The following is a 25,011-nucleotide window of genomic DNA, read 5'->3' as shown; positions in this document are numbered from 1 at the left end:
TTTCCAGGAGGTCAAGTCTGCCAATTTCAGAGATCTGCTGTGTACTCCTATTTCTTTCTTAATCCCCGCTGAGGATCTTGAGAAGCAGGAGCAGCACCAAAACCAAGGCATGCACTGTATCCAAGGTTCTTTTTGTTCCAGTTGTCGGATTCCAAACTAGACCCCAGTGGATTGCAAGGATGACCAAATGAGAGCCCTGTTTAAAACTTCCTCAATTTTTAAAAGCAAAAGCAATTACAAGAAAATAAAACAACGCACAGGGATCACGTATGCTTACAAGTGTCTTCATGTGGTCTTTCTCCAAGTTTAACCACCAAGGACTCTGAGAGCTGGCAGGTCCGAGTAATCCTGGTAACCATTCTCTTCACCTTATCAAAACCTGAGCTAAAACCAATGCATCAGCTGATGATGACAGCAGAGAGTGGCAGGGCTGATGACCCAATATTCATTTCCCAGGCTGGTAGAGAGTGAGTAAATGAGATTCTAAAACTAAACAAGGGAGGTCAGAGACTCTTTCCAACCTTACCTGATGTCTTCTGGCCAAAGCAAGGAAGTGTCTTGGAAGGTGTTGGTTGGTGATGGTATGAAAAGACACTTGAGGAGGAAGGAAGAAAAAGCAGCACCTCGTGATAAAGGCGGGGGAGAGAAGATATGGGGAAAGCCCTGAATTCCTCACCAAAGGCCAATCTCAGAGAGTAGTGGAGGGGTTACAATCTATGCTTTGGCCAAGGGCAGGAACGGAGGAGGGGGGGTTATGATGATGGCTTGAAGAGGCATCATTTAAGACTTAAAGAAACCAGGAGTGCAGGTAAAGCATCCCACACACTAAGCAGTAGTCCCACAGGCTGCGACCTGAAACCTTCACATCTACTCTTAACAAGCCCCCCAGGCTAGAGGGCTATTGCAAGGGGAGAAGGCAGAGACCCCAGACCATGTAATCAACATCAAGGTGATTGTGTGATGTGTCTTTTCACAGTTGAGTTATTAATAGATATTATTAGCTATAATGGGAATCAATTTAAATATACTTTTTTGATCCCAGACGTTCAACTACATGGACAGTGGTTACATTTAGCACAACTTACATGTTTCAAATGTACAAAAAATTAATATCATTTACAGTATCTTAAGGTAAATTTACTTTGAATGGGAGCGTCCTTTCCAGAATATTGAAATCTATAAGATGTATCCGGAAAATGTACTACTGTGGAAAATGAGGACTGCTTAAATCGAAAGGGGAAGGGCCTGTGGTTTTTCTTTTTGATTAACTGCTGTAACACTGTCTTTCAGGCAGCTGAGGGAGTTTCATATTTTGTTTAGACATCATTAGGCACTGAAGCTCTTGCAGGACAACTTTGATACTATATGAATCCTGTCATTTTGCTAGCACTGATATGGCTCTTGGGTTTACCACTCCATTAGAACTATTAACTCCATATTAATTTTTGTTACAAATCTTACAAAGGGGGGTGCTTCTGGGTATTTAGGTCCACATTCTATTTTAAGCCTGCATATTTGGTTTTCATAAATTGTTCTTGGAGGCCCAGTTATCACTCTCGTTCATCTTTTAAGTGTAATGTCTTTGTCACCTTCTAGACCCCAGCTAATAGTGCCATTTCCTATTCCTTTCTGACCTTCTTCAAGTTCTTCCAACAGTTGGAAATTGCGAAGGACTTTTACTCCTGAGCCCGTGGTGGCTGCTATCTTGCATTGCTGTCACTCCTCTTTACAACCCATTTTTAATTGGATTATGAGTTGTAAAGTTTCTTTATATAGTCTAGATACGAGTCCTTTGTCAGATATATGATTTGCAAATATTTTCCTCACCTTTTTTGGTTTGTCTTTTCACTTTCTTGATAGTGTCTTTTGAAGCACAAAAAGTCTTTCATTTTGATGATCCCAAGAAATCAATCTTCTCTTTTATCACTTGTGATTTTGATGCTGTATCTAAGAAATCATTGCCTAATCTAAGTTTGTAAAGATTTACTTGTGTGTTTTCTTGAGTTTTCTAGTATTTGCTTGTACACTTATGCCTATAATCCAATTTAAGTTACTTTTAGTGTATTGTATGAAGTAAGTACAAATTCTTCTTTTGTGTGTGGAAATCCAGTTTATTCCAGCACCATTTAATGAAAATACTATGTTATTTGTCCATTGAACTGCTGTGGCATTTTTGTCAAAAAAAAAAAAAAAATCAATGGACCACAAATGGTAGAGTTTACTTCTGAAGTCTTAATTCAATTTTATCTATCTATATGTATCTGTTCTTATTCAATGCCACACTGTCTTGATTACTACAGATTTTTAGATTTGAAATCTGGAAGTCTGAGCCCTCCAACTTTATTTTTTTCAAGATTGTTTTAGTTACTTAGGATCCATTGCATTTTTCCAAGGTCATAACATTTGGGAATATAGCTAGGTACACCAGAGTATAATATTTAATTTTCATTAAGTACAGAAATATTGACTTTTTATGTATGCTGTGCTTCTGGGAAGCCAATCTAATCTAGTTAATGAACTGGAAGCCAATCTAACCTAGTTAATGAACTGGAAGTATCAATGTTCTTGTTTTTCCAGTATCACCCAGGCATATTTTCATCTACACAGTTATGAGAAATAAAGTATTAACAACTGTAAAGTTCAATATGAATATTTATTAATAACACTAGGCCTATAATCCATATATTGCATAATATTCATGTTAATGGTATCTAGGGACTTTTCTAAAATATAGCTATCCAAGAAAATAGGGGAAATTATGTTTATTTACCCTCAAAAAGAAACCAGTTTTATTCAGTTTAGTTTTAAATAACTACCGTATAGTTTACAAAAAAAGTGCTGTGATCAGCCCTCTAATGAAACATCAGTGGGTGAGGGTTGTGGGGGAAGAGGGTTGATCAACAGGCCATATGTTCCTAAGTAAATTATATTATCAATAATCTGATTTTGAAAATCATCCTAGAACATGGCCACCCATGGAATTGTGGGTGACCTGCCCAATTATATTGCATCTTGCTTGCTGTCATTTGAACCTGACCTTTTTGAATTTGGAGAATATTCTTCAATTTTTAATTGTGTTTTAATAATTAATATGGAAATGTACCACTAGCAGTTTAAATTTATAGCCTTTCAATTAGCATTCAGTACTTAGAGAAAAATATCAGATGTTGAGTATGGCTTGTAATTTACCTTTCTAGTACAGTATTTTGTCTTTTTAAGATTTGCATAGCATATTCCGATAAATGCCTATTAAAAATGAATATACATTTTTTGAAGTATATTGAAACTCTTGTATTATTTAAAACACTTCTGGTGACTTAGCCATCATTCTGTTTTTTTCTTCTATCCTTAAGCTATTAGAAGGCAGATCATAAACCAAATAGAGAGAACTCCATTATGGGTTTATACAGAAGAGATCATGTTATTCTGTGTTATTTTATCATGGCACCTTTAGTAGTTTGCAACTCCTCTGAGCTCTGGGATTTGTTTGTTTGTTTGTTGCGTATCATACCTGTGAGTAAAATTAAATGTTAAAACTTAACATTACCAAATACTTTTTAAAGGTCCTAGAATAAGGATTCTTATATCACTCATGAGATGAGGTAAAGTCTCTCCTAAACTCATGAAACTTTAAAAACTGGGAAGCAAAAACAAAATTTGAATTTTCCTTTAGTATATGTCAAGATAATTTATATTTATGATGATCTGAAATGTTGCATGATGAACCTTCTGTAATGGCAAAGAGATATATAATCGTTCTACATAGTGTTAGAGTCACGTCATTTATTATAGTTTTATTCTTAACAATCCTTATATTACAAAGCAGAGGCACATGAAGCCTGGTTTGTACAACCATCCCTAATATCAAGAAGCTGAAGGAAGACAAAGCCCACACTCCTAAATCAGTCTTTTTCCCCCTTCTAATATCATCCTTATTCTACCATGTCAAGTTCATCTAAAAACATATTATTAATATTTTAATATATGAGGGACTTGGGAGATATACTGTGTAATACTGTGTACAAATAAGATCTCAATTTTAGGGAAATTAATTAAACACACAAAAATTGTTTTCTTTATTTTCCTTCTAGTCACTGGTTACTTTTCTAACATAAACTCTTAAGGCTACTATACTTTGAAGAGGTGGTTTTACTTTCTATTAGAGTCCAGATGGAACTACTCTTCCTATTGAAACTTCTGACAACCGCTGATATCCCCTATATTCCCACTTCCTGCCTAGCTTTTACTTTAGTTCTGCACATTCAGTATCTTTAAAATGTCTCATATCAACTAGCATATTTATGAATTCCTTCCTTGAAATTCATAGGACCTCTAAATCCATCTCTGTTTTCTTTCCTGTTTGTTTTATTTTGATTGCCACTGGCCATATCAACTCAAGTGACCCTAAAGCTCATAGGACACATAGTAGGTGTAGCCAGGCTCATGCTAGCAAAGCACAAAGCACTATGTTGACAGCTCTTGGCAATAGAAAGCCATTGTAAGTTTGTAAGCTAGAAAATATTTTAGAAAGTATAGCAGAGGGAGAGAACAGCTGTAAAGAGATAGAAACACAGAAGAGTCTCAATCAGTATTTTAATTTTTTAGAAGAAATTTATTACTGAAGGGGTAAAAGCTTACTGCCTAGGAAGCACTCCTAGCACACTGCAGCATTCTTACTATTGTTTCTGCATTGCAAAAGGCACAATAACAATACAGAAGTCCCTCTTTATGAGGATTGGCATGTTTCTGGGAAGTGTTTTGGTTGCTCTACTTCAGTTACTCCAGTGTCCTTTGAGCTCTGTCTCAGTGGAGTTGGAAGACAGCTTATCTTCATTTCTTGATTACTTTATATTCAGAAGTCATACAAAGTAGATATAAAAATATCAATTTACACAACGATAAATTAAGGATTTTCTTAGGAACGGCTACTCCAATACACTTACTAGACAATTCTCTTAAGTCGCAGTCTGTCCAGTGTTTGGAATATATGAGTCCATGTAATTACTACTTTTCAGGAAAATGAAAGGCACTGAAAGATACCTTTTCCCATATTTAGGAGGGTGAGTTTTATGAATGACTTTAAATATTATGCACTTAATGATCATGTTTATTACTTCGTACAAAATATTTTTGAGGGCCAGGTGCAGTGGCTCATGCCTGTAATCCCAGCACTTTGGGAGCCCGAGATGGGTGGATCACTTGAGCCCAGGAATTCGAGACTAGCCTGGGCAACACGGCAAAACCTTGTCTCTGCAAAAAATTTTTAAAAAATTAACCTTGTCTAATATCCAGAATCTACAAAGAACTCAAACAAATTTACAAGAAAAAAACAAACAACCCCATCAAAAAGTGGGCAAAGGATATGAGCAGACATTTCTCAAAAGAAGACATTCATACAGCCAACAGACACATGAAAAAATGCTCATCATCACTCGCCATCAGAGAAATGCAAATCAAAACCACAATGAGATACCATCTCACACCAGTTAGAATGGCAATCATTCAAAAGTCAGGAAACAACAGGTGTTGGAGAGGATGTGGAGAAATAGGAACACTTTTACACTGTTGGTGGGATTGTAAACTAGTTCAACCATATGGAAAACAATATGGCGATTCCTCAAGGATCTAGAACTAGAACTACCATATGACCCAGCCATCCCATTACTGGATATATACCCAAAGGATTGTAAATCATGCTGCTATAAAGACACATGCACACGTATGTTTATTGCGGCACTATTCACAATAGCAAAGACTTGGAATCAACCCAAATGTCCATCAGTGACAGACTGGATTAAGAAAATGTGGCACATATACATCATGGAATACTATGCAGCCATAAAAAAGGATGAGTTTGTGTCCTTTGTAGGGATATGGATGCAGCTGGAAACCATCATTCTCAGCAAACTATCACAAGACCAGAAAACCAAACACCGCATGTTCTCACTCATAGGTGGGAACTGAACAATGAGATCACTTGGACTCAGGAAGGGGAACATCACACACCGGGGCCTATCACGGGGAGGGGGGAGGGGGGAGGGATTGCACTGGGAGTTATACCTGATGTAAATGACGAGTTGATGAGTGCTGACGAGTTGATGGGTGCAGCACACCAACATGGCACAAGTATACATATGTAACAAACCTGCACGTTATGCACATGTACCCTAGAACTTAAAGTATAATAAAAAATAAATAAAAAGAAAAAAAAGAAAGACAAAATTAGCCTTGTGTGGTGGTGCACACCAGTAGCCCCAGCTCTTTGGAAGGCTGATGTAGGAGGATCTCTTGAGCCTAGGAGGTCAAGGTTGCAGCGAGCCGTGATCATGGCACTGCACTCCCACCTGGGTGACAGAGTGAAACTCGGTCTCAAAAATAATAATAATGTTTGAGAAATCATTCAATTTAAGCAGGTACTAAAGAAGAAATTAAGGGCTCTTCCTTACTGAAAGTTTTTCCCTGAGAAATAGAAACTTGGCACCTTTATGCAAAACTTCAAATGACTTATTAGGTCAATAAAAATAAAATAATGTTGAAGCACTAAGATTGTTAAAGAAGCTTAAAGATATTATTATCATATTAGTGTTTACACAATAGTGTATCAACTTTTATTCAACATCATCACCTTCCTTTTTGAGGCAAATATATTTTGTATAAAGTATTGCGAATGTCTGAGGTGTTTCCTGTACCTCTTCTGGGTTCTCAGTCTTATCTTGGTTTATAAAACCATTCAGGCTTTAGGGGTATCATTTTTTTCCAGATATAATTTTCCAGATGAGCCTATAATATTCTGGAATAAACAACAAACCATTGTTTATAAAATTTAGAACAACCTTGATAAGCCTCAAGATTCCACAGCAGGACCATTGCAATTCAGATGACTGGATGAGGCACGGTAACATAGAAACTTAATTCTGTCGCTAAAAGACATGTGGTCTTGGGCTAATCATTTAAATCCTACTAGTTAGACTTCAGCGTTCTCTTGGAAATAAAATTATTTCTCTCTGTTCTCCAGAATCCCTACTTATTTTATAGCTCTCAGAAACTCCCAGTGAGCTTTACGAGGTATCTCCAAACAGAGTTCATTGTGGCATTGTCTCCTGCAGTGCAGAAATCCCATGGGAAAGTGGAGTAGTCATGACAAGTGTGTGATTTACAATCCACCACAGGAAACTTGTAGGATCCTTAGAAAACAAAGTGGGTTCCACCATCTCTTGGGTCTGCTATTCCCTCTTGAGAAACCTTTCTTATTATTCTCCCTTTTTTCCTCTTCTCGGCTCTTCACTAGCAATCCAGGCCGACTACACAACCTGTCTTCTCAAAGATCATTTTCACTGCCTGTCTTTTTCACAACCATTATGACCTCTTCTCAGCTGCAGTTTCACCCTGAGGCCTTGTGTAAATGAAATTGTCTAACTGGGACAGTTACCTGTGCCTGGGCAACTTGATACACTTACCACAGGCTGCCTAATACTGTTTTCTTTTTAGCATTTTAACTGCTTTGGACTCTGCTTTGGATTGCACAAGGTTCACTTCTTTTTTTTTTTTGTTTAATAGAAGCTGTTGTGTGACTAGTTAAAGAGGTAAAAGGCTATACAAATAAGTATTTATTGAACACTGTTCCTTGCCCAGCATTATGTTAAATACAGATACAAATCAAGGAGACAATTCTGAATTTCCCAGTTTTCTGTTTCCATGGATACGGCAGCTCATAGAAGGTGAGAGTCCTTAGGTTTACTTCATTGTATTTGTGGTGAAGCAAGGATACTGTGAAAAATAATCATAGACTGTCCAAGTATGTAACTTCTATACACAATGCATTTGACTTTCTGCTTGTATAAATATAAGTGCTGCACTTATGTATCTTTTCATTACTTATACCGTTCTCAATGCTATCCCTTGCATTAATATTTGCTTTTGAATAAAAATTCAACATACGGCACATATCATTTTGTTAGACATACATTGCATGTCTCTAAGACAATGTCAAGCCAAAGTGGATGCCATCAGCTTGAATTTTTATGTGTTAAAAAAACACACTGGATAAGAGCTTTTACCTCTGAGTTATAAGAATATAGGATATTTTTATTTCTTTGCAACCTTCTGCATTTTCCAATGGCCTAACATGAATAATAGTAATTTTATATAAATATATATGTATGTATGTATACATATAATTGTATATTTGTGAATATGCATATCCATATTCCTAACGGACCTCAGGATATCATAAATTTCTGCATCCTGCCTTCAAAAGTGTTATGTGCCATTATCTCTATAAGAGGTCAATCATCAGAATCCCAGTAATATTAAGTGACTTATCTAGAATTATTTACCCAGGACATGATGGAAGAGAGATCAGAACCAAGATTTATCTAACTACTAGTCTTGTATTTTTCCTGTTTAAATGCAAATGACAGGTGGAATTTTGGGACTCCCCTTTCCTCCAGCAGTATAGATGTGTGCTGCCTGCTTTATGTTAAAACTGGCATTCCAGAACTTAAAGTGTGCAGTCCAAGTTTGTGTGTTTGTGTGTCTACTGTCCTTAGTCATTTTAAACATTTTTATCTTTTTTTTGTATATTGAAGAATGTCTTACAGAGTAAAATGCTTATATTAGACCTTATAAGCATTTTGGTACCTTAAAGAAAATATAACAAAAAACATTAGCAGTGGTTGCTTGTGGGTTATTGGGTAATATTTGTCTTCTCATTTACACTTTCCTATGATTTTTCTTATTTTCTATAATGAGTACTTCATAGTTTACCAAGTCATCAAAATTGATTTATTTATAAAAAGGAGATTGATATTTCTGAGTTCATGCTTTTTACTTTTTCTTCAAGTAAGGAAGAAGTTTTATTCAACAAAGCCAAATATATATATTTATGGTAAATAACATTATAAAGTGTTGCTTTTTAAAAAAAATTCTATCACAGACTCCTTTAATAATCTGTTGGAAGTTATGAAACCTTTCCTTGGAAAAATACAAATATATGTAAAGCCACAAAATGTTATAAAGATTTCTGGAGGTTCACAGACCCCTGAAGCTCATTAATTTAGACCTCCAGTATTGATGAAAGGATGGGCTACAATTTTTATCAGAATACTTGGGATGTTTGTATTAAATGGAGATTTCCAGCCTTGCCCTTGACTTCCTAAATTGGATGAGAAGAGTGGGGCCCAGGAATCTGCCCCTTCAATAAGATAGTCCTTCCCTACCCTCTAAGCAAATGGAATGCAAAGCAAGTAAGAAAATTTCAGGACCTACATGTCTAGAGGGCTCGTATTAAGAATCCTAAATCAGAATAACACAAACTAAAATGATAGAGAATGTCCAGTGCCAGTCCTTGAAATTAGGAGTCTGAGCAGGAGTTTGTTAGGTAGAGACTGGGAAAAGGGTGTGTCGAGCTGAGGAAAGGGCAGAGTTGAACAGGTGGAAGCATGGGCACAGTGGAAACTATGGACTAACAACAAGTTTGCCTGGGAACCAAAAGTAATTAAATAAAGGCAGCTGGAAAGGCTTATACTTAATCACCATCCTACAGGAGTGGCATATAGCAGTCATGAAGCCAAAAATAGTGATGCCAGACTCAGGCTTGTATTGTCTTGGGAAAATAATATTTAAAGCAGTCTCAATAACATGTAGCTGTTAAGTTTCTCATTGTGAAAGTGGAATGGGATCCCATGGACAAGTATAGAAGTAGTATTTACCTGGAGAAAAGATAGAGGCACTCATGAGAACTTCGGACTATTCCAGAATTATAAAATGTTAAAAATAGAAGAGTCTTTATTTATTATCTCTTTCAACTTTCTTAATTAAAAAAGTAAAATTATTTGGAGTTTATCAAATCTTGTTTATTACTATTTGAGTTATTAATTCCATAAAGTAAGATAACAAGTTAATACAGCCACCAGAAAGAACAAGATCATCTCCAAGATCATGTCCTTTGCAAGAATGTGGATAGAGCTGGAGGCCATTATCCTTAGTAAACTAACACAGGAACAGAAAACCAAATACCACATGTTCTCACTTATAAGTGGGAGTTAAATGATGAGAACATATGGACACATAGAGGGGAACAACACATACTGGGGCCTTTCAGTGAATGGCGGGGGGTAGCAGAAGAGTAATAACTAATGATATTAGGCTTAATACCTGTGTGATTAAATAATCTCTACAACAAACCCACATGACAGAAGTTTACCCATGTAACATAGCTGAGCATGTACCCCTGAACTTAAAAGCATAAAAAAGTTATTATAATGCATATTTCCTTATTTTATGGTTGAAATGGCAAGTAATGATGTGATTTGCCTCCAGGGCACACACTGGCAGAGCTGAGTTAGGAAACAGTTTTATTACTTAATTGCTTCTTTTCAAAAACATTTTAGAGACAGGGCCTTGCTGTGTCACCAGGCTAGAATGCAGTGGCACAAACATAGCTCACTGCAGCCTTGAACTTCTGGTTCAAGTGATCCTCTCACCTCAGCCTCTTGAGTAGCTGGGACTACAGGCATGTGCCACCATATCTAGTTAATTAAAAAAAAAAAAAATTATAGAGCTGTGGTCTATGTCATCCACACTGTTCTTGAATCCCTAGCATTAAGCAATCCTCCCACCTCAACCTCCCAAGGAGCTGAGATTACTGGCATGAGCCACCATGTCTGGCTAGATTACTTCTTAAATTACACCATGCCCAACCCAGATCAGCAATAATTGTGTGTTTGTACATTGTACTATGTATCTGTAAACTATCTTTGTTCAGATGTATGACAGTGAGAATGAGCATTGGGAAAGCTATAACAACAGGCTGAAGCCTAGTACCTGGCAACAGGAACCAGATAAACACCATGGTAGCCCTTTGGAAACACTGAAATTTGATAGCTCATGAAGAGAAAAAGAGTAATAGTCTACAGAACCATAAGTGTTTTCAGAAAATATGAAATCAATAAGTTGGATTATATTTGTGGTAAATGAAACCTAGGCTTTGGAAATGACATTCAAGCATTAGGAATATTAGTAGTTCTAGATAAATGTCACAAGCCCATAAGCAAGTGAAAGTTTTTGTCCTGGTTAAATACCCTAATATGGTACATTTTAATTTTCTTGTTTGTTCATCCATTCAACAATACTTATTGTTTCCGTCACGGTACTAAGAGCAAGAAACAAATTAAGAGAATAAAACTGAAATGCTTTCTAGTCTCATGGAACTCACAGGCTAGACAGGGAGATAGCCGTTAAAAAAATGAAATACACAAATTTAAAATTAAAATGTTTCACATGCTCTTCCATCTATTTCAAGGACACTTCCCACCATCTCCACCTGGCAACAATTATTCATCCTTCAGCTTTCAGCTTATATGTTATCTCTTTAGTCTTCCTTTACCACCAAATATAAATTAATATTTTATTTCACCTAACAAACATTTTTAAATGACTTTTACCCAAAAGAAAGGCAATAACCAATGCTGGCAAGGATGTGGAGATAATGGAACTCTTGTACCTTGCTGGTGGGAATGTCAATTAGTACAGCCACTGTGGAGAATAGTATGGAGGTTCCTCAAATTAAAAATAGAAATACCATATGATCCAGCAATCCCACTGCTAGGTATATACTCACAAGAAATGAAATCAGTATATTCAAAGAGATATCTGCATCCAATGTTTATTGCAGCACTATTCACAATAGCTAAAATTTGGAAGCAACTTAAATTGCTTCCTAAGTGCCCATCAACAAATGAATGGATTGAAAAATGTAGTACATGATGGAGTACTATTTAGCCATAAAAAAGAATAGGATCCCATCATGTGCAACAACATGGATGGAATCGGAATTGGAGGTCATTATGTTAAGGGAAATAAGCCTGGCACAGAAAGACAAACTTCTCATATTTTCAATTATTCATGGGAGCTGAAAATTAAAACAGTTGAACTTATGGAGACAGAAAGTAGAAGGACAGTTATCACAGGCTGGGAAGGGTAGTAGGGTTGAGGGGGTAGTGAGGATGGTTAATGGGTACAAACATAGATAGAATGAATAGTATCTAGTATTTGATAGCACAACAAGGTTACTACAGTCAACAAATAATACACTGTAAATTGAAAAATAACTAAAAAACACAGTATAATTGGAATGTTTGTAACACACACAAAAAAGATAAATGCTTGAGGTGTTGGATACCCCAGTTACCATGATGTGATTTTTAGGCATTGAATGCCTGTATCAAAATTTCTCATGTATGCTACAAATTATAAGCACCTACTCACAAAAATTAAAAATAAAAAAATACCTACACAATGGGAAAACATATATTTTCTAATGATATATAAAATAAGACAGAGGTCTCCAACCCCAAAACCACGGGCCAGTATCTGTCCATGGCCCATTAGGACCTGGGCCACACTGCAGGAGGTAAGCAGTGGAGTAAGTATTACTACCTGAGCTCTGCCCCATGGTAGAACAGTGGTTGTTTTAGAGTCTCATAGGAGTGCAAACTATGCATGCAAGGGGTCTAGGTTGTGTGCTCCTTATGAGAGAATCTAAAGCCTGATGATCTGAGGTGGAGCAGTTTCATCCTGAAACCATCCCCCGCTAGTCCCCATCCATGGAAAAATTGTCTTCCACGAAACTGGTTTTGGGTTCCCAAAAGATTGAGGACCACTGAAATAAGGCTCTAATATCTAGAATATATTAAAAGAAACTCTTACAAATCAACAGCAAAAATACAAATAACCTGATTATAAAAATTGGCAAAGGAGTTAAGAAGACATTTCTCTAAAGAAGATAGACAAATGTCCAATAAGCAGATGAAAGAGGATCAATGTCATTTGTCACTAAGGGACTGCAAATCCAAACCACAATGAGATACCTCTTCATACCTACGATGGGTATTAGAAAAAGTAAAGTAAGTGTTAGAGAGGATGGTCTAGTTATAGATGTGAAGAAATTGGAATCCTTATTTATTGCTGGTGGGAAGTAAAATGGTGCAGCTTCTGTGGAAAAAAATGGGCAGTTCCTCAAAATGTTAACATAGAATTTACGGCCCAGCAATTCCACTCCTAGGTCTATACACCCAAGAAATTCAACAGGCACTCATACAAATCCTTGTACATAAATATCCATTGCAGTACTAGTTACAATAGGCAATAGGTAGAAACAACCCAAATGACCATAAACAGACAGATAAACAAATTTTGGTATATCCGTACAATGGTACGTTATTCAGTCACAAAAAGGAGCAAAGTATTGATACATGCTACGACACACATTTACCTTGCAAATAATACAAGAAGTAAAAGAAGCCAAACTCAAAAAGTCACATATTGTAAGATTCCATTTCTATGAAACACCTAAAGTAAGCAAATCCATAGGAACAGAAAACTGAGAGGAGAGTGGAATGGTGAGTGACTGCTAATGAGTATGCAGTTTCTTTTTGGATTAACTAAAATATTCCAGAATTAGATATTAGTGGCTATTGGCCAAATTTGTGAATATGTTAATATATTTTTAAAACTACTGAATGTATAACCAAACAGGTAAATGCTATGATGTGTAAATTATATCTTAATTTCATAATGAAAAAATATTATTAAATATAGGCATCTGCAAAATTTTTGTTTCTTTTTCTTACAACATGCATATTTTTTAGTTTTAAAAATACAAGATAAAATAATTTCAAATTTAAACTGGGTAATTTCCAAACCCATATTTATAAACAATCTGAATTTATAGAAGGATGCAATTTCAACAGTAAATTTAATTTTATGGAAAAGAGAAAAATATTAGGAGAGTAAAACAATGTTCAAAAAATGGGAAAAAAGCAGCCTATATATCTTAAAGAAAAAAGCCACATTTTACCGATTTTGAATCTGTAAAATATAGGTTTTGAATATTCTTGATCCGAGAGATAACTAATTAATAATTTTTTTTAATTTTTTTTTTGAGACAGTCTTGTTCTATTGCCCAGACTGAAGTACAGTGGCACCACATACCTCACTGTAGCCTGGAACTCCGTGGCCCCACCTGGAACCATAGGTATGCAAAACCACACACGGCTAATTTTTTAAATTCATTTTTTTCTAAAACTTGCTTGCAGGACAAAATGCGAATTTTAAAAATATATTTTTTGTAGAAACAGGGTTTCCCTATCTTGCCCAGGCTGGTCTCAAACTCCTGGGCCCAAGTGATCCTCCTGCCTCAGTTTCCCAGTGCTGGGATTACAGGTGTGAGCCACAGTGCCTAGCCTTAACAGAAATTTCTAAAACATCAAAAGATGCATCTAAAACCAGTCATTCATGAGCAGTTTTGCTGAACCTTTAGAATCCATGTTGGAACAAATTTTCATTTCAAAAGGAAGCTTAAATATAGAAGCAGCCAAGTCATTTTACCAAATATACTTCTGAAAGAGTATAGAAATCCTATTTCTAGGGAAACAGAATACTGAACTTAAATAAATATTTGTGTTCCAAAGGGCAGTCATAACTTAATGACTCTCCTTAAATGATTAACAAGAACATTTAATTTAAAGTCAACCTGTTTACAACAGAGCCTTGAAATACAGTTTTTTTTTCTAACAGAACAGGGAAAAATGTTCACATAAATACTAACCTGAGCTGCCATTATGGTCTAGCAATAGAACACAATTCAAATGAATTACCATTGGTAGCCTAGTGAATTAAGTGAGAGAAAAAGTCCTCCCCTATCTCCTGAAGAAGGGGAGCTTCAACAAACTTCACTAATTGAAATGAGAAAGACTAGAGAGACTTATATCGTTTATCTCTATATATAACATTAATAGAAAAACACTAGCAACATATAGTCAGTTACTTGAAGTAACCATCCAACAGGTTCTTTCTGCCTACCACACAAGCAAACTCAACTCACAGAGACCATGGCATTACAGTAAAGAAAGACTTTGATGCTGGTGATGCCATGTCGGAGACAAAGTTATTACTCAAATCAATCTCATTCAAGGCTTTTAGGTGAGGGCTTTTCAAAGGTAGTTTGGTGGACAGAGGGCTAGGGTATAGGAAGTGCTGATTGGTTGGGTTGGAGATGAAATCATAGGGAGCAGAAGCTGTCCTCTTGCTCTGCGTCCCTTCTGAGTGGGGCTACAGGAGTGGTTGGCCGATCCAGATGGAGCCACTGGTGGACAGACATGTCAAAAATCCTGAAAAAAAATATCAAAAGGCCAAACTTATGTTCTACGATAGTGATGTTCTCTGCAGGAATAATTGGGGAAGTTGCATATTTTGTGACCTCCAGAATAATGGCTGGTTTATGTCTACACCTTAGCAGAATTCAGGCACCTCTGTCCTCCTAGCCTGGTGTTCTCTCATTAGCTTTACAAAGGCAGTTGTATTTTGGAGAAGGGCTATTATCATTTAAACTATAAACTAAATGTCTCTCAAAGTTATCTTGACCTAAGCCCAGTAATAATTAAGAGCAGCTAAAGGCAAGGTGGGGGTTGGTTAAATCAGATCTCTTTCACTGCCATAATTTTCTCACTGCTATAATTTTTGCAAAAGCCGTTCATTTTGACTTTCATCTTATTATTGAGCCTGATATCATTAATATATTAAACATTAGTGATTTCTGACAACATGATGATCATCAACAACTTAGTCCTCAAATGTCAGTGAGACTAAATAATGCTTCAATCCTGTTGGTGTCACTGAGATTGTAGAAAGGAAGAAACCAGTCAGGCAGGCAATTAGGGAGGGTCCTTGGTTGAATTCTTTCAAACAAAAGAACAGTCTGCAGACATGAATAAGGGAATTTGCACAGAGGGGCTTGCCTAAGACGTGCCCACAGCTGCACAAGATAAGAAAGGCTAAACAGGTGACTTGCCCAGACAAGCCCACAATGGAAAATTCCATCCCCTGACACACGCACAGTTAGGGGAACAAAGCAATATGGAGTAACTCAAGCTAAAGGCCCAAATGTGCACTAGGAGGACAGGGTGGAGCTACCAGAAATTCATGCCTTATGCAGATGAGATGTCCAGCTATCATCATTTTCTTGTAAAAGCCTTTGCATTCAACTGTAAAAACAGCAACCCTCTTCCAGGCTCCCTCTCAGTGATGGAGAGCTTTCTTCTTTTGCTTATTAAACTTTTGCTCCAACCTCACCCTTTGTGTCCATGCTTGTTAATTCTCTTGATCCTGCGACAAAGAACTCTGGGTGATACCTCACAATGAGAGACTTCTACATTGTGGTACATTGGCTGGGAAAGGAAACATCAGAAGAATGAGTAGGAGTGGACCTCCAACTCTACTTTCATTTCTGAGGCTTTTCACTCTCATTTTTAAAAGTTAAACAAAACACGGGGCCCCTGTCAGCCAGTTAAAAGCTTTAAGAGTGGCTGCCAGCCTTACAAGACTCAAGGGACAGGCTTGCTCTAGAGGACTTTGTCAATCCCCGATTGCCCTCATGTGGTGGGAATGTTGGCTCTGTTCCAATCCAGTTTCCTTTCACAGAGGACCTAGCCTGAGAGACAGGACTAGCTGGATTTCCTAGGCCGACTAAAAATTCCTAAGCCTAGCTGGGGAAGGTGACTACACCCACCTTTAAACACGGGCTTGTAACTCAGCTCACACCCAGACCATCAGGTAGTAAAGAGAGCTCTTTAAAATACCAATTAGGCTAAAAACAGGAGGTAAAGAAATAATCAAATTGAGAGACAAGACTAGCTGGATTTCTTAGGCCAACTAAGAATCCCTAAGCCTAGCTGGGAAGGCGACTGCTTCCACCTTTAAACACGGGGCTTGCAACTTAGCTCACACACGACCAATCAGATAGTAAGGAGAGCTAACTAAAATGCTAATTAGGCAACGACAGGAGGTAAAGAAATAGCCAATCATCTGTTGCCTGAGAGCACAGTGGGAGGGACAACGATCAGGATATAAACCCAGGCATTCAAGCTGTCAACGGAAACCCCCTTTGGGTTTGGGTCCCCTCCCTTTGTATGGGAACTCTGTTTTTCACTCTATTTTACTCTATTAAATTTTGCAACTGCACCCTTCTGGTCCATGTTTGTTACGGCTCAAGCTGAGCTTTCGCTCACCGTCCACCACTGCTGTTTGCTGCCATCACAGACACGCCGCTGACTTCCATCCCTCTGGATCCTGCGGTTGTCTGCTGTGCTCCTGATCCAGCAAGGCACCCATTGCCACTCTGATCGGGCTAAAGGCTTGCCATTGTTCCTGCACGGCTAAGTGCCTAGGTTCATCCTAATCAAGCTGAACACTAGTCACTGGGTTCCACAGTTCTCTTCTGTGACCCACATCTTCTAATAGAACTATAACACTCACCGCATGGCCCAAGATTCCATTCCTTGGAATCTGTGAGGCCAAGAACCCCAGGTCAGAGAACACGAGGCTTGCCACCATCTTGGAAGTGGCCAGCCACTATCTTGGAAACGGCTTGCCACCATCTTGGGAGCTCTGTGAGCAAGGACCCCCTGGTAACAAAATCATCTATTGCCTGAGAGCACAGGGGGAGGGAGAATGATCGGGATATAAACCCAGGCATTCGAACCTGATCAGGCAACTCTCTTTGGGTCCCCTCCTGTTGTATGGGAGCTCTTTCATTCTATTAAATCTTGCAACTGCACATTCTTCTGGTCTCAGCTCAAGCTGAGCTATTGCTCGCCATTGCAGGCCTGCCGCTGACTTCCACCCCTCTGGATCCAGCAGGTTGTCTGCTGCGCTTCTGATCCAGTGAGGTGCCCATTGCCACTCCCGATCAGGCTAGAGGCTCGCCATTGTTCCTGCATAGCTAAGTGCCCGGGTTTGTCCTAATTGAGCTGAACAGTAGTCGCTGGGTTCCACAGTTGTCTTCCATGTCTCATGGCTTCTAATAGAGCTGTAACACTCACTGCATGGCCCAAGGTTCCATTCCTTGGAATCTGTGAGGCCAAGAACCCCAGGTCAGAGAACAAAATGCTTGCTCTCATCTTGGGAGCCACCCACCACCATCTTGGGAGGTCTAAGAACAAAGACCCCCGGGTAACAGAAGGAGACTCTGGGACAACTGAAGACATCTGATAGAGGCTATACCTCGGTGTTACCTGAAGGGCCCTGGATTAATTCTGCCCCCCAGCCCATCAGGGTATTGGCACAAGAACTTCCAGACAATTGCATTTCCTTCCTTTCTTTTCACAGCTATCATATCTGCTATCCCTTCTTTGCATGCTATGTTAAGGGACTATTTAAAGCCTGGGGAGATAATCTTGTTGGATAAAGTTAGCAAGTGCCTTAGTAACCAGGAATGTAACTAAAAAAAATTGCTGCTTCTGTGATTTCCTTGAGATGGGGAAATTTCAATATTTCAGTCTAAACTTTCACCTATTAAGGGCTTTTTTGTCCTCTAATAATAGGCATTCATGGCACTGTATGGGAGGATGTTTTACCCTGAGTGAATACCCTCCTTTCCATTTGGGTTGTTTTCTTCTCAGTGCAAGAGCTCAGAACTGCCCAGTGAGTTTAAGCAGTTCTTTTATAAGACAAGTTTTTCTTGCTAGGAAGCATATTATGGGGACAGCCTATTAAATCCAAAACCTGTCTTTCTAACCTCTCCATGGAAAGTCAGTTTTTTCCTAACATTTCAAACCCTACAGCGCCACCTAGCAGGATGGGATTTTTCTCTATGGGGAGCCTTGTCAGCCCTTTGCCCCAAAACTCTAGTTCTGATTGCTTTCCCTCTTACATCCCTCTCCCAGTAATCAGTCCCCATGGCCTGTTTGTAATCAGAAAAACTCCCATTTCAGCAGCCGGGAGGAAGCTACCCTGGCAAGACAGATTTTAGCCTCAGTGCTATCATCATCGGAGGGAGGATGGCCAGTCAATTCTTATGTTCTTTTGAGGCATCTGTTCTGCATCCAGCTATATTGGCATCTAAGTGAGAAAGGGATCTTATGTTTAGAAGTCAATTGGTCCCATTCTCTAGGAATTCATAACTTTGCCTGGATGGTAGTAAGAGGAAGTAAGGGATAGATTTAAGACACTCCTCCCATTAAAGGGCCTTGCCCAAATTCACCTACCATACAGTCTCTTCTGAGCCCCTGGGGTACCCTCAGAGCCTTATGGGCCAACTGGATCTAGGAAATCAGCAGGGCAGAGAGCTAGGGCCTCACACAGGTAAACATGGCTACTCCTGCTGACTAGCTCCTCAAGATCCATGGGTGAAGGTCATGCTTGCATCCATGGGTGGCACCTATGTTGATTTCCAGGACCCAGAGGAGACAGGAGGGAAGAGGAGAATGGGGATGTCCTTTCTGTCTTTCTCTCCACTCTGGGTCACTCTGAAAGGAGGAAGGAGACTTCTTCTCCCCTTTTTCCTAGATAGGTAACAACCCATCTTCAAGCCTGCACTCCCCTTGAGTGCAGCCTGGATCTTCTTTAAACCTTAGACCCTAAAATTCACTCTGGGAAAGCCCCAACATCACTCACATATAGAGGTCTTCCAGGATTTAACCCAAGTATTTAAACTCTCCTGGAAGGATGTGATGCTACTCTTAAATCAAACCCTAACTGCTGCTGAGAAACAGGCAGCCCTACAGGTAGCAGAGAAATTCAGAGACAAACAGCATGTCTCCTATAGCTAGTCAAAAAAGAAAGCCAGTCAAAAAGGGAAAGAGGGTGAGAGAGAGGCAGAATCCCCATTCCCAGTAGGAAGAGAGGCAATGTCTCTTAAACAACCTGATTGAGACCCCAGTGATACCTTAGATGAGTGCAAATTAAAACATTTTCAAATGTACATATTAGAGGGTTTATGGAGGACCAGAGCCAAGCCTCTTAATTACTCCAAACTTTCCGTGATAGATCAAAAACTAGCTGAAAATCCCTTGGCCTTTTTGGAAAGACTGAGAGAGTCTTTAGTGAAACACACCTCCCTGTCTCCCGATTCAATTGAGGGAAAAGGTAGAGGAGGGATATCTTAGAATGGAATGATGGCTTGGGACTCCATAAGCTTGCAGTTCAATCTAGCCTGATAAACTGGTCAGTTACAAGCTTTGCTGCAGGACTCCATCTTGTTTTACATTTTGACCTGTAACCACATGGCAGTACTTTGTTTTAGACTCTGCCATTTTACAATGGTGACCCAGGTTCAATCCTGGCTTGGGGAATGAATACTTACAAGTTAATAGCTGTGTGACTTTTGCCATTTGCTGATTCTCTTCCCCTCCATGAACAACTTCTAGCTCCTTTCTTGAATATTCCTTCTCTGAGTTTCCTTTAAAGGTTCTAGATTTTGTAAAAGTGTAACCACACAATGGGTTTACCCTGCCTGCTGCCTAGACAGAGCTGATTTATCAGGACGGGGAATGGAGAAGGGGTGATTCATGTGGGACTGGCTGTGCAGGAGATGGAATTCTGTTATTGCTTGGGTCTGTCTCTCAGAGAATTTGTGGAGCAGAGTTTTTGAGGATGACTGGTTGATGGGGGGAGGCCAGTGAGCTGGGAGTGCTGATAGGTCAATTCAGAGATAAAATCATAGGCAGTTGAGGCTACCTTCTTGTGCTGAGTCAGTTCCTGGTTTGGGGTCACAAGATCAGATGAGCCAGTTTATCAGTCTGAGTGGTGCCAGCTGATCTATCAAGTGCAGGGTCTACAGAATATCTGAAATGCTGATCTTAGGAGCAGTTTAGAGAGGGTCAGAATCTTGTGGCCTCTAGCAGTATGACTCCTAACCCATAGTTTCTAATCTTGTGGCTGGTTTCTTGGTCCTACAAAGGCATTCTGGTCTCCCAGGCAAGAAGGAGGTTTGTTCTGGGAAAGGGCTATTACTATTTTTGTTTTGGACTATAAACTATAAGTTCCTCCCAGAGTTGGTTCAGCCTATGCCCAGGAATGAACAAGGATAGCTTGGAGGCTAGAAGCAAGATGGAGTTGGTTAGGTCAGATTTCTTTTACTGTCTCAGTTACAATTTTGCAATGGCGATTTCAAAAGCTGCTTACCACCCCTTTGAAAGTACCTTGTATACTCATGGTTAAATCATAACCTTAATTGAGGCTTCTTGATTTCACCCATGAGGTTACTTTTGGTAAAGTTCAAAAACCAGAAATGGTAATTGCTTGATGTGGCTAAAGTCGGGTAACATGAGATTTAAAAGGATTTTCTTAAAGAGTGCTAAGCTTAATTAAAACTGGCTATCCAAGCTATAGGTATATGTACAAGGCCTTTACGGTTTCCTCTTCTTGGATCTTGTTTTTCTGGAAAAGGTTTTTTTCTCAGTCAACTGAATTCTTTTACTCCACTTTGTCTTGCTACTCTAAATGCATGCATGAGAGGCCCTAAGATAATTTCTGATGACTTGGGACTCCTTGGGAAAAAACAAAAAGGTGCCACAGATTCCATTTTGAGAGAAACCTCCATTTTCCTCATGAAACCCCAGGAATTAGAGGCAGGTAGGTCTGTCTCAAAATCTGTTTTTGTCCTCCAGCAATACCTAGAAACTGCATGCTTTCCTAGCCCTGCTCGTAAACAGCACCACCCAGAGGCCAATAATTCAATTAGGAGATTGGTGAACAAAAATATCTAATAAATACTGAATCTGCTTCTGTTCGCTTGTGTAGTTATATATGTGTTGTGTGCAATGCCTATAAAAAGAGCTCTGATTGACTTAAAGAAAAATAAGGGGGGCGGAGCAAGATGGCCGAATAGGAACAGCTCCAGTCTCCAACTCCCAGCGCGAGTAACACAGAAGACCGGTGATTTCTGCATTTTCAACTGAGGTACTGGGGTCATCTCGCTAGGGAGTGCCGGACAATCGGTGCTGGTCAGCTGCTGCAGCCTGACCAGCGTGAGCTGAAGCAGGGCAAGGCATCGCCTCACCTGGAAGCGCAAGGGGGAAGGAAATCCGTTTTCCTAGCCAGGGGAACTGAGACACATAACACCTGGAAAATCGCGTAACTCCCACCCCAATACTGCGCTTTAAGGAAACAGGCACACCAGGAGAATATATCCCACACCTGGCCGGGAGGGTCCCACGCCCACGGAGCCTCCCTCACTGCTAACACAGCCGTCTGCGGCGATCTATCCGCAAGGCAGCAGCGAGGCTGGGGGAGGGGCGCCCGCCATTGCTGAGGCTTAAGTAGGTAAACAAAGCCGCTGGGAAGCTCGAACTGGGTGGAGCTCACAGCAGCTCAAGGAAACCTGCCTGTCTCTGTAGACTCCACCTCTGGGGACAGCCCACAGCTGAGGTCCAATAGGGAAAGCAGCGGGGGCGGTGCAGAGGCGAACGATTCTGTCTGACAGCTTTGGGGAGAGCCGTGGATCTCCCAACGCGGAGGTTGAGATCCGAGAACGGACAGACTGCCTGCTCAGGTGGGTCCCTGACCCCTGAGTAGCCTAGCTGGGAGACATCCCCCACTAGGGGCAGTCTGACACCCCACACCTCACAGGGTGGAGTCATCCCTGAGAGGAAACTTCCAAAGGAAGAATCAGACAGGTACACTCGCTGCTCAGCAATATTCTATCTTTGGCAACCTCTGCTGCTGATACCCAGGCAAACAGGGTCTGGAGTGGACCTCAAGCAATCTCCAACAGAACAACAGACAGTCCTTCTGACTGTCAGACGGAAAACTATCAAACAGGAAGGACACCTATACCAAAACCCCATCAGTACGTCACCATCATCAAAGACCAGAGACAGATAAAACCACAAAGATGGGGAAAAAGCAGGGCAGAAAAGCTGGAAATTCAAAAAATAAGAGCACATCTCCCCCTGCAAAGGAGCGCAGCCCATCGCCAGCAACGGATCAAAGCTGGTCAGAGAATGACTTTGACGAGATGAGAGAAGAAGGCTTCAGTCCATCAAACTTCTCAGAGCTAAAGGAGGAATTACGTACCCAGCGCAAAGAAACTAAAAATCTTGAAAAAAAAGTGGAAGAATTGACAGCTAGACTAATTAATGCAGAGAAGATCATAAACGAAATGACAGAGATGAAAACCATGACACGAGAAATACGTGACAAATGCACAAGCTTCAGTAACCGACTCGATCAACTGGAAGAAAGAGTATCAGCGATTGAGGATCAAATGAATGAAATGAAGCGAGAAGAGAAACCAAAAGAAAAAAGAAGAAAAAGAAATGAACAAAGCCTGCAAGAAGTATGGGATTATGTAAAAAGACCAAATCTACGTCTGATTGGGGTGCCTGAAAGTGAGGGGGAAAATGGAACCAAGTTGGAAAACACTCTTCAGGATATCATCCAGGAGAACTTCCCCAACCTAGTAGGGCAGGCCAACATTCAAATTCAGGAAATACAGAGAACGCCACAAAGATACTCCTCCAGAAGAGCAACTCCAAGACACATAATTGCCAGATTCACCAAAGTTGAAATGAAGGAAAAAATCTTAAGGGCAGCCAGAGAGAAAGGTCGGGTTACCCACAAAGGGAAGCCCATCAGACTAACAGCAGATCTCTCGGCAGAAACTCTACAAGCCAGAAGAGAGTGGGGGCCAATATTCAACGTTCTTAAAGAAAAGAATTTTCAACCCAGAATTTCATATCCAGCCAAACTAAGTTTCATCAGTGAAGGAGAAATAAAATCCTTTACAGATAAGCAAATGCTTAGAGATTTTGTCACCACCAGGCCTGCCTTACAAGAGACCCTGAAGGAAGCCCTAAACATGGAAAGGAACAACCGGTACCAGCCATTGCAAAAACATGCCAAAATGTAAAGACCATCGAGGCTAGGAAGAAACTGCATCAACTAATGAGCAAAATAACCAGTTAATATCATAATGACAGGATCAAGTTCACACATAACAATATTAACCTTAAATGTAAATGGACTAAATGCTCCAATTAAAAGACACAGACTGGCAAACTGGATAAAGAGTCAAGACCCATCAGTCTGCTGTATTCAGGAGACCCATCTCACATGCAGAGACATACATAGGCTCAAAATAAAGGGATGGAGAAAGATCTACCAAGCAAATGGAGAACAAAAAAAAGCAGGGGTTGCAATCCTAGTCTCTGATAAAATAGACTTTAAACCATCAAAGATCAAAAGAGACAAAGAAGGCCATTACATAATGGTAAAGGGATCAATTCAACAGGAAGAGCTAACTCTCCTAAATATATGCACCCAATACAGGAGCACCCAGATTCATAAAGCAAGTCCTTAGAGACCTACAAAGAGACTTAGACTCCCATACAATAATAATGGGAGACTTCAACACTCCACTGTCAACATTAGACAGATCAACGAGACAGAAAGTTAACAAGGATATCCAGGAATTGAACTCATCTCTGCACCAAGCGGACCTAATAGACATCTATAGAACTCTCCACCCCAAATCAACAGAATATACATTCTTCTCAGCACCACATTGCACTTATTCCAAAATTGACCACATAATTGGAAGTAAAGCACTCCTCAGCAAATGTACAAGAACAGAAATTATAACAAACTGTCTCTCAGACCACAGTGCAATCAAACTAGAACTCAGGACTAAGAAACTCAATCAAAACCGCTCAACTACATGGAAACTGAATAACCTGCTCCTGAATGACTACTGGGTACATAACGAAATGAAAGCAGAAATAAAGATGTTCTTTGAAACCAATGAGAACAAAGATACAACATACCAGAATCTCTGGGACACATTTAAAGCAGTGTGTAGAGGGAAATTTATAGCACTAAATGCCCACAAGAGAAAGCAGGAAAGATCTAAAATTGACACTTTAACATCACAATTAAAAGAACTAGAGAGGCAAGAGCAAACACATTCAAAAGCTAGCAGAAGGCAAGAAATAACTAAGATCAGAGCAGAACTGAAGGAGATAGAGACACAAAAAACCCTCCAAAAAATCAATGAATCCAGGAGTTGGTTTTTTGAAAAGATCAACAAAATTGACAGACCGCTAGCAAGACTAATAAAGAAGAAAAGAGAGAGGAATCAAATAGACGCAATAAAAAATGATAAAGGGGATATCACCACCGACCCCACAGAAATACAAACAACCATCAGAGAATACTATAAATGCCTCTACGCAA

General features: G+C 39.5%; 1 long non-coding RNA gene and 1 pseudogene across 1 annotated transcript; both read right to left on the bottom strand.

Moving 5' to 3' along the window:
* Positions 1-1,264: 1,264 nt before the first annotated feature.
* Positions 1,265-14,620, bottom strand: LOC117072146 (annotated as a pseudogene).
* Positions 14,621-14,950: 330 nt separating this feature from the next.
* Positions 14,951-17,216, bottom strand: LOC117072396. The gene is made up of 3 exons (XR_004432782.1): positions 17,067-17,216; positions 16,132-16,226; positions 14,951-15,170 (listed from the first exon to the last, which is right to left on the bottom strand). It is a non-coding gene; the product is annotated as an uncharacterized LOC117072396 (long non-coding RNA).
* Between the last annotated feature and the right edge of the window lie 7,795 nt (positions 17,217-25,011).

Source organism: Trachypithecus francoisi, unplaced genomic scaffold (assembly GCF_009764315.1).
Source record: "Trachypithecus francoisi isolate TF-2019V2 unplaced genomic scaffold, Tfra_2.0 Lachesis_group4, whole genome shotgun sequence".
Taxonomy (NCBI): Eukaryota; Metazoa; Chordata; class Mammalia; order Primates; family Cercopithecidae; genus Trachypithecus; species Trachypithecus francoisi.
This window is presented reverse-complemented; position numbering and strand designations above follow the sequence as displayed.